We start from the raw sequence: 15,421 nt of genomic DNA, 5'->3' as shown, positions 1-15,421 counted from the left end.
CCCATCTTAGGGCCACCCTAAGAGGGAGGAGAGATGCACCATGCCTCTATCCAAGGGAGATAGGGGTGTCATGCCCCTATCCTGCCCTATTTTTGGACCTAGACAGGGTCTCAATGTGATGTAGGGGCCGAAATAGGAGAAGATTTTGAATGATGATGTAGAGAGGGGTCTCAATTAAGTAGGGAAATGTAGTCACAAAGGTGAGGACCTAAAATATGGTCAAAATTTATAGGGTCACAATTTTATCATGCTACATATACTCCATAGGGAAACAGGTCTAAAAGAGTCTAGAGAATATACTCCTCTTTTTGAAAAGAGGGCAAGAAAGGTGGTATTCATGGCCTTCAACATTTATTTGATTCTCAGAGATTCCACAAGAACCTCCATAAGATCCATCTTTGCAATATCCCAAAATTCTTGATAGAAACTAATAGGGAAGCTATAAAGACTAAGGGATTTCCCTTTCTTCATCTATAACACAATTCCCTCCAATTCCTCCAAGGTGATAGGTTTACTAAAAGCCTCATTCATCTCAAGAGAAACCAATGAAGGGATACAATCTAAATTTGTAGCTGCATCCTTCTCATCAAGAAATATGTCTCAATAAACATTGAAGAATAGTACTAAGTAACCTCAACTAAAATCTTTTTTATAAGAATATACCAGATTTCTAGAAGTTGACTTTAAGAGAAGTGATAAGGTTCCACTACCTCCTATCCTTAATTGAATTATGAGAGAAAGAATAATTTTTATCTGCTTATAGCTAGTTAATATGATACTTTTTTTTTCTAAAATATCTCTTCCCATAGTTCCCATTCCTCCAGGGCCTTCATGGCTTGAACTTCACATCAAAATGACTCTTTGATAAGACCTTGATCCTAAATATGTCGACTGATCTCCTCCAAGTGGTGTTTACCTATGATCATAGCCAAGAACACATTACGAAAGAACTGTCTATTCAATCTTTTTAGCATATATTTAACAGATTGGAACTTGTTGACAAAGGAAAACATAGTAGTTCCAAAATATTATCTCTCCTTAACCCAACATTCAGCTATCAACTCTTGTAAAGAATAATTGTGAAGCGACATCAATTGAAATTTGAAAGAAGGGTTTCTAGAAGCTCTAGAGAAAATAAATGAAAATTTGATTGGCTAGTGGTCCAAACCCTTCCAATCAAGAATATTTGAGCTTGTACTCCAACTATCACACATCTAATAGCTAGACATAAGGAACCTATCCATCCTCCTAGAGATAGCATCACTATTCCATAGCATATTATTCCAAATGAACATACCTTTGGAAGGAATTATGTCCTTCAAATTTAAAAGATCTAAGTTATGACTCAAGATCTTAGAAGGTTGCTCAAGCCTAAAAACCCTTCCTCTTCTCAGATGTCCTAAGTTAAATCTCCATTAAACATTCCTTACAAGAATCCAAGGGAGATAAGGACAAAGGGACCTAACCCTCCTAATATGTGACTATGGCATATAATTTATTTAGATGTATGTCAAAGAATACACCTTGCTGATGAGCCTAAACAATGGCTCTATTTTGATAGATTTGTGATATAATACTCCTACCTAGGTCTTATAATTAGATGACATTTGGATTATAATGCTTTCCTAAGTTGATACCTTTTAAGTGTTTTTGAAACTGGTTTAACCTATACCTAAGGATGTCATATAGTGGTTTCAAAAGGTCTATCTATGCAAATATCTAAAGTCAATTATAAATATGGTTTATGTTATATCATGTTAGCATTAGTATATACACATCTTGTTGTGCATGTTAATATCTTGATGCAGGGTAAGAAAAGGTGAAGTAAAGACAAATGGTGGTTCAAAAGATCATCAAGTATATAACCGTAATGTAGACCCAGTCAGAGAAATGAAGTTATCATCGAGATCACTTGACCGGTTCTTTAGCAGATTGATTTATGAAGACATTTATAATTGTTCCTAGTGGATCTTAGATCTAGGAGGCAATCATGCTATATTTTCTCAACTGTAGGATAGATGTTTTGCTGTCCTGCGCTGACTTCCTCCTCTTTTGTTAATAAATATTGTTCACTTATTCCATAGGGATGTGGACAATCAGTCATAATTTTGTTATAAGCTTTCCTATAAATAAAGGGATCTCTCTCCTCTTGGTGATATAAGAGAACGACTATAATATTTTGTAATACATAGTTTTCTAGAGCTATGCATTTATTTTTACAGTCAAGATGAAATAAAGAGATCCATGTGATTTTGGATGATTAGATAAGTCTAATATGAAGTTATAGAAATACTCACTCAAGGGGGCCCACTTGGTGAGTAATCCTTTGTATCTTTTAACTAGTTTTCCTACTTCTGTAATAGTTGTTTCTGTAGTTGTCTATTCCTGCAACCATAGGAAATAGATCCTATGTCTGTTCCTACAGCCACGACAACAGAGTAGTTCCTGCTGCTCGCGAGAACTTTATCCTTTAACTATAATATTTAAAGCAATATCCAGCTGTAAGATTCAATATTAGTTTGTTAGATATTTTGTGTGTTTACTTTAAGAAGAATTTCCTTTCCTGCAGTAATATAGAATGGTTGCAATATGAACTTGGCGCACATACAATGCTAGCCCATTTCAAGTTTACATTCCTAGTTAATAACTAAATGACCCTTTGCCATAGGAAAAGTTAGCTATTCAAGGATATTAAATCTCTAAATTGTATTTTATTAGCTAGTTGTCCTTCTAGTTGTGAGGACCAATATTTTTGGCATTGTTGTCGAGGATGGTGCCAAGGTAAGGACTTGTTGTAAACCATTAGTTTTTAAAGTTTTTTTTAATTAGATTTTTGAATTTCCTTCATTAATCTGCATGCATAGGAGGAGAAGAGATGCGCTAGGAAGATTTATTCCCTTGCATTCTACTCAAGATATAAGATCAGATCAAGCACCTAATGTAAACCCTTTTTCAGAAGTGTATGTGCCAAATAGACGTGTCTTTAATTTGTTGAAAGGAGACCTAGACTTCTTGAATGAACCCCCTGAACAAAATATTTTACCTCTAGTCATTTTTTAGGCACCAATGGTAGCAAATCCTCCACCTCTGCCTCTAAATCCAACATTTGATTTTCCCATTCCTGACTTGCATGATAATGCAAATTTGAAAAACATACCAGCCTCTTCACTTCCAAAATATTATGGATTGGTAATAGAAGATCCAAATGCCTTTCTGTTTGAATTTAATATCTTTTGCAGAAGTTATGATTATACCACTGATGCTCATAAACTCAAGTTACTTTGAAAGAAGATGCTTTGAGATGGTTTATGAGTTTAGGAAGAAATGTAATTACTACCTAGGAGGGAATGAAGACAAACTTCTTGGATAAGTATAAAGACTATTGTAGAGGAATAGATAGACATGTTGATGATATCTTCTGAATGACACAAAAAAAGATGAAAGCCTAGAAGACTATTTGGAAAGGTTTTTATTTAGTGTCGGCAAATCGAAACATAGTAACTTAAGTGAAGAATCTATGAAGTTGATTTTTTTGAGGGGCATCAATGATGATTGTGTTGACTTCTTAGATCTAATGGGAGGAGGAGATATTACACAAGTTAAATTGGATTATATTAGAAAAATCTGTCAAAAGTATTCAAGAGTTTTAGCAAAAAGGGGAAGACACTATAGACCTGGTTCTTCAATTGCAAAGTCATCTTCAACAGTTTCTAGAATGGAAATATTTCATTTGTTGAAGGATTTCAAAGAAGATATAATTAATAATATGGCTACTCAATTGGATACACTATAGGAAAATAAAAATCATGAGGAGGCAGAGGCTATGCTTGCTGAATTTTGTCCTCATTGATGGCAAAAGAAGAAGGATTGTAGATGCAAACTGCTAGCTAATATTGATAGCCAACAGAGTTCCCCAGATTTCAAGCCTATCTATGGAGATGATGAACAACTTTTCTATGTTGCATATTGGAGGCCTTGGCCTCCAAGAAAAGGTATACCACAGGATCCATTATTATTTTCTAATCCTTATATGAACTTCAATGCACAAAAAAATAAGTGGCAACCTCCATATTCCCAAAATTTTGGAAATTATACTCCCCAGTCTTGGAATAGCTCTCAAAAACCTTGGCCTAATTATCAACATTCCTCATCTCAATGGCAGTAGCAACAAGAGAATTCATCTCCTCCTTAAGGAAATAGGCAAAAGCCACCCCAATGGAGGGGAGGGTAGTAATGGTTAAACCAGTCATCATGTTTTCTGTAGCCACAAAAATAGTCCCAGCAACCAGCTTTAATGCCACCAACTCCTAATGCTGGTCCATCCAAGCCAACCAAATTGCCAACTCATCCTACGCCAAATCCAAATAACAAACCATAGCAACAACAACACGTCTTTTCAACTGATCCTAATAACTATCATGCATATTCTCTTGATATAAGTGATATCCATTTGAGATCAAGGACAACACTACCTACTCCATCTCCTCTAGTCATAACAGAATTTTCAATAGAGGAGACTATACAGGAAGCCACACTTGATAAATTTGGAAACCCTAAGAAGGTTCAGCAGTCGAAAACCCCAAATATACCTATAAGAACTCCCCCATTTCCTCAAAGATTGCAAGTAGAAGTATCTAGGCAGTAGGATGATATAGCTTTTGATCTTATTCATTAGCTAAAACATATATGTGTTAAAATTCCACTATTTCAAGTTATTAAAGATATTCTCGTATATGGAAAAGCTATTAAAGAAGCATTTTTGAAGAAATGTGGAAGGAAAAAAAAAGATCCAAAAATAGTGCATGTAGTAGGACAGTTGGCTGATATTATGTTGGAAAAAATAGCAATCCCTAAATATTCTGATCCAGGTAGCCCTATTGTCAAGATAGTTATTAATTGAATTCAAATAAAAAATGCCTTGATAGACTTAGGAGCAGTAATCAATGTGATGACTAAGGATGTCATGCAAAAACTCAACATTACTAGTCTCAAATAAACTCCAACGATGTTGCATCTTGCTGATAGCTCTACTATTTGGCCTGAAGGAATGGTTGAAGATATTGTTGTCACATTATATTCATGAGAATATCTTGTTGATTTTTAAATCTTCTCTCCTAAGGCAACATTAGGTGGATATCCAATTATTTTGGGAAGACCTTGTCTGGGAATAGATGATGCATATATAGGTTGCAGATTTGAAGATATGACAATTTTAGATGGCATTACTACAAAAACACTTGCACTTTATTCTCCAGCACAACCACAACTTGATCAAGAGCGAGTAGTATGGCTAGACATAGGAGAAGAAGAAGATGAAATTAATTCTATTCAACAACTAACTATGTAATCAAGGGAACCATTCATAGCACTTCAAGAGGATGATACAATACTCTCTAACATCATAAGAAATACTTATGGAGTAGCTCAACATCCATTGGGTTTACCAGTGAGTCCTCTGCATACTCTTCTTTCATCTGCAGGTTTTTTAAACTCTCCTGCAGCCACAGACATGTTACATACATTTCTACCTCAGGAAATTCAAACCTCTTGTCCATCTGAACTATCTAATATTGAGTCAGTAATTCAAATAGAAGTTGTTGCAAGGAGAAATCTGAATATCAATAGTCAATTGCCAGCAGATCAAAGATTGTCATTGACAAAGCTACTCAAAACCAAAAAACAAGTTTTTGCATGGGATTATTAGGACATGAAAGGATTAAATCCTACATTGTGTACCTATAGAATTTATATCAAAGAATATTATAAGCCAATTAGATAGCCTCAGCGAAGGATTAATCCTTCTTTAAGGGAAATAGTTAAAGAGGAACTACAAAAGTTACTTCATGGAGGATTCATCTACCCCATTTCAGATAGTCAATGGGTTTCTCCCCTAGTTATAGTTCCAAAGAAAGGAGGGAAATGGAGAGTTTGTGTGGACTATAGAGAGCTCAATGCTACTACCAAAAAGGATCATTTCCCACTGCCATTTATAGATCAAGTGTTAGACTCTCTAGCAAGTAAGAAATACTTCTCATTTTTAGATGGATTTAGTGGTTATAATCAGATTAGAATAGCTCTAGAAGATCAGAAGAAGACCACCTTTACCTACCCTTGGCCACATATGCCTATTCAGTCCTCCCTTTTGGTTTATGTAATGCTCCTACAACCTTTCAAAGGGAAGTTCTCAGTATATTTTTAAACATATCCCATGATTGTATGAAAATTTATATGGATGACTTCACTACATATGGAACTACATTTAAGGAGGAATTACAAAATCTGACAAAAGTATTGCAGCGATGTGAAGATCACAATTTATCCCTCAACAATGAAAAATATTTTATGATGATGCAAGAAGGAATAGTGTTGGGGCATAGAATCTCTCAAATAGGTATTCAAGTAGATCCAACTAAAATTGAGGTAATACTTACTCTTCCTGCCCCTATAAAACAAAAGGATGTAAGAAGTTTTCTAGGCCATGAAGGGTAATATAGGAGATTTATCAAGAACTTTAGTCAAATAGCAGGGACATAGGATGTTGAGTTTGAATGGACAGTTGAATGTGAAGATGCATTTTATAAACTAAAAGAAGCCTTAAGTCAGGCCCCTATGCTTAAGGGACCTGACTGGTCAATTCCTTTTTACATTCATATTGATGCATCTGATTTTGCAATAGGAGCAGTTTTGGGGCAAAAGCAAGGCATTTTGGAAAATGCAATTTATTATATTAGTAAAAATTTGCAAGGACCGTAAATGAATTATATTGTTACTGAAAAGGAGATGTTAGTTGTCATCTATTCCCTTAATAAGTTCAGGCACTATATAACTGGATATCAAATATTTATGCATACTGATCATGCAACCATCAAGTACCTCATGAACAAAAGCTCCATTACAAGTAGATTAGCAAGATGGTTGTTATTAATGCAAGAATTTGATATTACTATCATTGATAAGCCAGGAAAAGCATATGAGGTGGCAAATTTTATGTCAAGGATTCAAACACTAGATAATAATGAAGTCATTAATGATGCTTTTCCAAATGAACATCTATTTTCTATCATTTCCAATAGTCCATGGTATGCTGACATAGCCAACTACCTAGCAGCTAACAAGACACCCCCATATTTCTCACTCAAAGAAAAAAGATAGATGGTAGAAAAGAGTTCCAACTTCTCTTGGATCACAGATTGCTTATTTTACACACGACCAGATCAGGTTATGACGCACTGTGTAAGGGAAGATGAGACACATGATATACTTCATGCCTTCTATTATCACTATTTAGAAAATTGAGTATTCTTGTCCCATAGTCGGCTAAAAATATGCAAAGATGTGTTTGGTATAGCCTTGTTCCCTCTGTTTTTTTAGGTCAAAGAGGGTTTAAGGTTATGAAAAGATTTAACCCTTCCTATGTTTGAAAACCCTCATGGTCTATTCTTGCATTACTTTTTCCACTTAATGAAGGGTCCGCCTATCATGAAAAGTTCCCCCCCATTAGTTTTTCATTAGGCGGTCCTTTAAATATTTTCAATTTTTATGCCTTTGCCTATGTATTATTTTAATATTTATCAGGCTTCTTAACTATTGTGCAAGTCAAAGTTCATCCTGTAATGTACGTTGGTTCGCTGGGAGAAGATGCCCATGGTGTATCCTATGCAAAGCAGTGAAAAGGGTAAGTAGGCCCGACCAAAGGATTGTTCATCAGGTAAAAGGAATGCATCTTGTTTCAATCCAATGGCTTGCGTTGTTTTGCTAGCCCAAGATGCTTGTGACTTACCCTCTATGAAATAAGGAAAGAGTTGGTGGGTCCTAGAGGCAAGCGGTTCCTTTGGTTAAAGGGTGATCCATTCAGAGAAGATCAATGATCGACATTGATTCGCAGTCAAAAGATGTTTGTGTTTTACCTTTCGCAAAGTAGCGAAAAGGTGGAGAGCCCAAGCAAGGTAGTCATGACAACGGTAATAGATGAGCAAGTTTCTAAGATCCTACAGTTGTTGTTGCTTTGCGAAAAAGAGTTGCCTAAGATTCAAAGTCTGTGAAATAGCGAAAAGGTCGATGGGCCCAAAGGACAAGCAGGTCATAGTTGTAAAGACCGATTAAGTAGGAGTTGATCACATGGCTTGCATGGATTTGTAGACCCAAATCAAATCGAGGTTACTGTTCATGAAATAGCAAAGTGACATGGTAGTCACACGGTGGATGAGATGGTAGGATAGATGGGTTGCTCCGTGGAGAGAAATGGTGACTTGTCAGATGCACGTGGCTCCAAAGGGTAGTTGAGGGCCCACCTTGATTTAACTGGAGGTTATGTTAAAAATGGCAAATTAAAACACATGGCTGCCTTAGAATGGAGCCCGATGAAGTTATCTAAACAAATAACTGACTGCCATGTGGCATTTATCTACCAGTGGTGAAACAAAGCAAGTGGTCTCCAAGTTCAGGGCCTAGTTTAAAGATCTGAGCATGTTAAATGGTGTATATCTCAAGGTGGATCCAATGGTTCTCATTGTTTCACAGCTCGAAGATGCCTACAATTTAGCCTTCACGAAGTAGTGAAAACCGTTAGCCGTCATGGTTGTGCACGGTTAGTTAAGAAGACTGGCAGTCACTGTAGGAAGTAAAGATCGAGCAAGTGGATAATGATCTGATGGTCGACATTGTTTCGTGTGGTCAAAGTGTGCAGTGTTTACCCTTTGCAAAGTAGAGAAAGAAAGGTGGGGCCCATTACTAATGTAGAGTGATCGGAGAAAGTAAAGATAGTGCAAGTTTTTGAGATCCAACGATCATCATTGCTTCGTGAAAGAAAAGTGTACAGGTTTTAAACTCTACGAAATGGCGAAACAACGAAATAGGGAAATACTCAGAAGGCTTGTGATCCGTTGGGGCCCATTAGTGAATTCGATTTGCGAATTCAATTCTGAGGTGATGTCTGAAGCATGTGAGGTTAATGCCTCAATTTAATGCCAAGTTGCTGAGTTAATGTCTACATCAATTGAGTACTACCACCATTTTGACAAGTTTGTTGTAGAGGAGCTGACACAACATTTTTCTTCACGTGAGTAACAGGTTTTTGTGTTTTTTCTTGCTAATTGTAGTCTGAAAATCGGTGTTACAGTGTGAATTGCTTCGTTAGAGTTTTGTTTAACTCCAGTTGGTATAATTGTATTAACAGGATGGTGCCAAGAAGGGATTTCACAGGGAAGGTAAATTACCAAGATAGGAACATATGTGATGATTTCTTGGAACAACTAACCATTTCTACCAATGATGCGGCCAAAGGAAAAGAATTGGTACCAAAAAACCCTAATTTAATAATTGGAGACGGTCTATATGATAAAGGCAATTGGTTAAGGGTTCCACAGATAGGGATGTCAGGTCTAGGACTTTTCAAGGTAGGTTTTGGTCAGAGACATTCCCTTGCCCATTAAATAGTATATGAGAATTGGATGTGGGAAAGCTCATAGTCCCTAATGTGTTCATGGATGTAGATTTGTTGACCCTGATTGCACAAAATCATGACCCTATAGCCAAATGTGTCAGAAATATAAAAGGAGCAGCCTTAATTGAGATCAATGATGATGAGTTTAGGAAGGTTTTCAAGCTCAGTGAAATGTCCAATTATCTAGAGCCTATCAACTTTGAGACACTTGCACAAGTCCACAATGTGCAAGGGGATCACCTTAGGAGTGGCCCACTAAAAGAGTTTTTTGTCAAGATAGGAGGGTTAACTATTGTAGGCCCTAGTACTATTATCAGTGTTTAAGAAATGGGTTTTCTTTCGACATGATTGGCTAGGTTTTTTTGAAATTTTGAGTGAGGTATGCTTCTAACTGCTTCAAAGATGTGTTAGGCCTTTAAGGGTTAAAGGTTTTAGTTTTAAATCGCTCAAATGTCTGATCAAAACCCTCTAGTTTCTATTCCTGTGTTACTTTATTCACTTAAGTAATGGGTCTTGAGGTCGTGTGAAGTGTCACCCCTTATTATCTACCTAGGCGGTTGTTAAATAATCGTAAAAAGTCTATGCCTTATGTCTTTTGCCTTCTGATGTTGTCGGGTCCAATAAGTGTTGCGCAATTTCTAGATGAATCTACGACTTTCACCATTTTGTTAGGCGAATTTTTGGGTGTGTTAAGCTATGAGAAATAGCAAAACGAAAAAGCATGTTCAACTATGTGCATTTGATCTGGTTTAACAAGACTCCATCTCGCTCAAGATCTAATGGCTGGCATTGATTCACAGCCGAAATGAGTGAGTAAATTACCTTTCGCGAAATGATGAAAAGGTTTGGCAGGACCCAGCGATGAAGAATTTTCCACGGCTAAAAGGTGATCAAGTTTAAAAGAAATTGATGGCTCTCATTGTTTCATGGCTGATAGATGCTCACATGTTATGCCCTGCGAAACAACGAAAGGTTTTTTGGCCCGGGTAAAAGAGGTTTATGAGAAGCATAATAGATGTGCAGGTTCCCAAAGATCTAATGGTTAGTGTAGTTTTGTGGGAGAATGATGCTTGAAAGATAGCTTTTGTGAAACAATGAAATGACATGGTGTTCCAAGCAAGAAGTCCAGCTGGTTGAGATGGAAAGTAAGATAGTGACATGTGGCTGAAGATCAATGTGGTCAACGAATTGGATTGAAGGATTAAAAGGTTGGTCCAAGAAGTGACTTGGAAAATAAAAGTGGCAAAGATAAAGTGGATCCCGATGTTTTCTCTCAGCGAATAAAAAGTTGACATGTTAATTTAGGAATGACTAGACACCAGGTGGATAAAGCTGAATCAGACAACCCACGTCTATCAGATTCAAGTAAGTTGTTAAGCATCGGGAAAGTTTGATATGTTCCAAGCGTTCATGTGAGTTCGCAAAGGAAAGATGCTTTTGTTTTAAGGTCTGTGAAATGGCGAAAGAGCTAGTGGGCTCAAAGAAATAGCTAAGGCATAAAGGTAAAAAAGGATCAACTTGTTTTGATCCAAGGGTTCTCATTGTTTCGTGGTTGCAAATCAACCGAGGATTAAGGCCTGTGAAATGGCGAAAGAGAAAGAGAGTTTCTTCCCAGCATGACATGGAATGACAAATGTTTCTTCTTGTAAGGATTCATGGTGATGTGTCATAAGACACTTAGTTTCAAAAGGTGATTCAGGGCACACCAAGGTGTAACTGGCGGTTATGCAGGAAATAAGACACGTGGTTGATTCTGAACTAAACCCGAAGAGCTTCCCAGAGCTAATGGCCGAGTGCCATGTGGCATTTGTTAGCCGATAAATAAGTGGGGTAAGTAATAAAGGTCTCACTTAAAGGATGGTTATCTTGAGATTGATCCAATGCCTCTCATTGTTTCATGGCCTAAAGGTGTAAGCAGATTAACCTCTGTGAAATAGGAAAAAATCGTTAGTCATCAAGATGAGGCACGGTTAGTGAAAAAGTTGATGGTCTTGGTAGGGGTTAAAGGTTGGGTGGTTAGAGTTCCATCTAACACTTGGCATAGCTTCGTGAAAGGAAAATTCTCGGGGGATAAAGCTTGCGAAATGGCAAAAAGGAGGTAGGGCCCGATGCAAAGGCAAAGAGGTTAAAATAGTGTAATGACTGACCAAGTCTCATCTGATTGGACGGATGGTGCGATTTCATTGAGTGAAATTGTGAGGATGTTATGCTCTGTGAAATGGAAAAAGAGTGAAAAGGAAAATACACAGGCATCTTATGACCTGTTGGAGCGAAATTTTTGAATTCTTCTATGAATTCAATTCTTAAGGGACGGCTAAAGCATGCAGTATCAATGTCGCAGTTAAGGGCCTGACTACCGTATATGATTTCACATCAATTGAATGAAGGCATCATTTTGAAGAGTAGTTGCAGAGAAGCACTTGCAGAGCAGATTTCTTCAGTTGCAGAGCAAATTTCTTTAGTTACAGAGCATATTTCTTCAGTTGTAGAAAAGATTTCTTCAAGCAAAAACCAAGTTCTCTTGTACTCCTGTTTGGCAATTACTTGACAGTGTGTTTCAATTAAGGTTTTGATTTATTACAGAATAGTTGGGGCTAGTAATTAAATTGCTTGCATAGTTTTTAAGATGGCACCTAAAAGAGAATTCTTAGGAAAGGTTAATTATCAAGAGAGGGCTATCTATGATGATTTCCTAGAATAGTTGACATTGTCAACTAATGTGGCAACAAAGGTAAAAGAACTAGTGCCAAGAGCTCCTCGCCTAAAAATAGACCCTCAAATTGGGTTGTCTGGGTTGGGATTATTTAAGGTCTGATTTGGCATGAGAAACTCCCCAGCCCCAATGAATAGTAACCGGGAGTTGAATGTAGGCAAATTGGTGGTCCCTAGAGTATTCATGGATGTGGATCTCCTAACTTAGATTGCACAGAACTATGACCCAATCACAAGAAGTGTTAAGGATATAAGTGGGAAAACTCTCATTGAAATAAATAATAAGGTCTTCAAAAATACTTTCGAGCTTAGTGAATTTACCAATTTTTAAGAACCTATTAATTTCAAATCACTAGCTCAGGTTTACAGTGTGCAGAGGAATCACCTTAGAGATGGGCCTCTTAAAGAATTCTTTGTGAAGATAGGCAGGTTAACGGTTGTAGGACCTAATACTGAGGAGCCTTTTTCTTTAAATCTGTTTACCCTTAGGGCCAAAGGATTATACTAGTCACTCTGCCAAATCCTAGGAGAAAATGATGAGGCAAATATGCCAACTCATTACATGCTAATGATTGCTCAAATTTTGAACCCTTCTTTGGTAGTAAACTTTGATTATCCTTCCTATATCACTGATGCCATCCATGAAGGATTGATAGGAATAAAGAATGGGAAAGTGGATAGGCCTTTTTCTTGGTACTCCTCCCTCATGCATTTATTTTTATTCAAAGGTGGTGACTATTTTGCAAGTGGAATGGATATTGTGAAAGAGAAAAATGGAGAGAAGATGCCAGAGAAGATGCCAGTGCAGGTATGGAGTATAGTACTATCATGGGACAAAGAAGATGAAAGCTTCTTGAAGTTTGGTAAATGTTTTGCATCTAAGATTAGGACTCTTATCTGTTAAGAAAATCCAAGAGTTCCTAAGGTTCTTTTGGAATTCTTTAGGCTAAAGGAATTTGCTGAGAATGTTAAAATTGTCCACAATTGGGGTGATATCTACTTATACCCTATCTCCACAATTTTCAGAGTATATGGCTTCAAAGGCACTCCATTTTTGTTGCCCTATCAGGTCCCTCTTAAAGTGGGAATTGCTGAGATTCTTAGGTAGATTGGTGGTGGGCAAGAGACAAAGTTAACAGCCAGGGGTAAAGGGGCAGTTTTCCCTACAGTTACCATAACACACCAATTTGTGATAATTAAAGGAGGTTGGAAGTGTTTTGAAGATTTTCTTCAGCCGTATCATTTGTCAACTGCAGTATCTCGATGTGCTGACCCTGGAGATTTCTTCAATGGCTTGTTCAGAAAGAGGGCAATATGTAGAGGTAGACACCACCAATTCCAATTTCCTAAAGACCTCATTAGGAATGAGTTTGGTTTAGATGAGCAAGAGATGAGGAAGGAAAAGTGGGTGGCCTACGAAAAGGATTTAGACTTTGTACACCAATTTGACACTAGCTATGACCCTTTCTCTACCTTTCACCCTTTTGAAGAGAAGATAAAGTTCTTAATTCTTTGTTTTGAGGATATGATGCAAACATTGAAAGAAAAGAGGGAAGTTGTAATTAAGAAAAACCCTTAGAAAGCAAGAATGGTTCTAAATAGGTCTGCATCTACTAGATAAATCCCTCCTGGTGATTACATGTTGCATAAGAAGTCCAACTACAGTGTGTTGATGCCAATAACAGGGGAGCCCTCTACTTCAAAAAGGAAGAGGAAGATACAGGATGTCATTGACATTAAAGATATCCCAAAGAAACAAAGAGTGGGAAAAGAAGTACAATCTAATGAACCTTTGTAGTCTCCATCTCAATCCCCTATTCATATAGGAGATGAACAGGCAGTAGTTGAGCAACTGTTATTGTTAGGCAGTCTTGGAGAGATAGCATACACATAAGATGAAGTGGAAGAGGGAATGTCAGAAGAGCCCCTTACTGCTGAAATGAACATCACTACTAATGAGTTCAAAGGCTAGGAGTAAGATTTCTTAGCTGATAATAATTTTGTCACATCAGGAGCTTTCATGCAATTTGTGTGGAAGCAGAACATTGATAAATTTAATGCTAGGTGTTAAAAGAGGAAAGGTGAGCAGCCCCACAGGGATCCAGCTATGGTGGAGGAAGAGATAAAGCAAGAAATGGTTGATGAGTTTAAGACCATCACTCCTAAGTAGGGAAGAGACATAGTAGCATAGGTTGGGGTACTCATTCTCCCCGAATGGGACATAGTAGATGCCTTGGTTTTCAAGGCAGTAAGAAAAGAGACCAAACCTATGGAGGGAGTCACTTTCAGCAAAGATAATGCTGCATTGGTCATGTGGTCTCTTAAAAGAGATGAAAATAAGAGGAATAAGGACACCCCAGGGTCAAGTTACCTTGGAGGAATGATAGTGAAAATAGTGCAGAGCACTAGGGTAGTGGAAGCTACTAGCACTGTGCTAGAGACTGCAAAGTTTAGTGTTGCAGTAGCAGAAAGGGATGCTAAGGAAAAGGCAGATCTCCAAGTTAAGTTCGAGACAGTTTTAAAAGCTTACAACAATGCCAAGGAAGATGTAAGAGGTAAAGATAGCATCATCGCCAAGCTATAAAGCCAGTTCGCAGGACAATACCATCAAGGTGAGTCCTCAACACTGATGATCTCCTCTTCTCCTGCAAGACCTCCACCTTCCAGCCCCATTATTTAGTTCCCACAATCTCCAGCACCTTCTAGTTCTTAGTTGATTGAGATCACTCCCCATGAGTTGGAGAATTTAAAGCAGGCTCAAGCCTTATATGCAAACAAATATGAAGAGAGGGTAAAGGCTACAATTTTAAGTTTTGCTGACACTATAGGGTCTTCATTAATGTATAACAATATGACTAATATTTTGGAAATGTGGAATGAATTAAATGGGGACAAGGCTGTATTAATGCGTATTTTTTATAAATGGAGACCCAGAGACCAAGATATAGAACTGATTTGTGTATCCTATGATGAGGCAGGGGCTGACCCTATTATTAAATCTACAAATGATATGACAAAGGATTTAGTGAAATTGGCAGAAGGAATAGATAATGCAGATAGAAAGATCAACTTGTACAAGAAAGAGTACATTGATCAAGTTTTTCAATTACTCCCGGGAGGTTTTGTCAGCCCAAACCAATTAAAGGACAAACAAATATGGCTTAAGGAGTTGGAAGCCAAATTATCTCTGAGAATAAAAGGAATTGTTAAATCAGAGGATGCCTCCATATTTGTTAAAACAATTGAAGAGATTGAGAAAATCAAATC

This window comes from Cryptomeria japonica, chromosome 9 (assembly GCF_030272615.1).
Source record: "Cryptomeria japonica chromosome 9, Sugi_1.0, whole genome shotgun sequence".
NCBI lineage: Eukaryota > Viridiplantae > Streptophyta > Pinopsida > Cupressales > Cupressaceae > Cryptomeria > Cryptomeria japonica.
The sequence above is the reverse complement of the archived record's forward strand: the minus strand, read 5'-3'. Positions refer to the sequence as shown.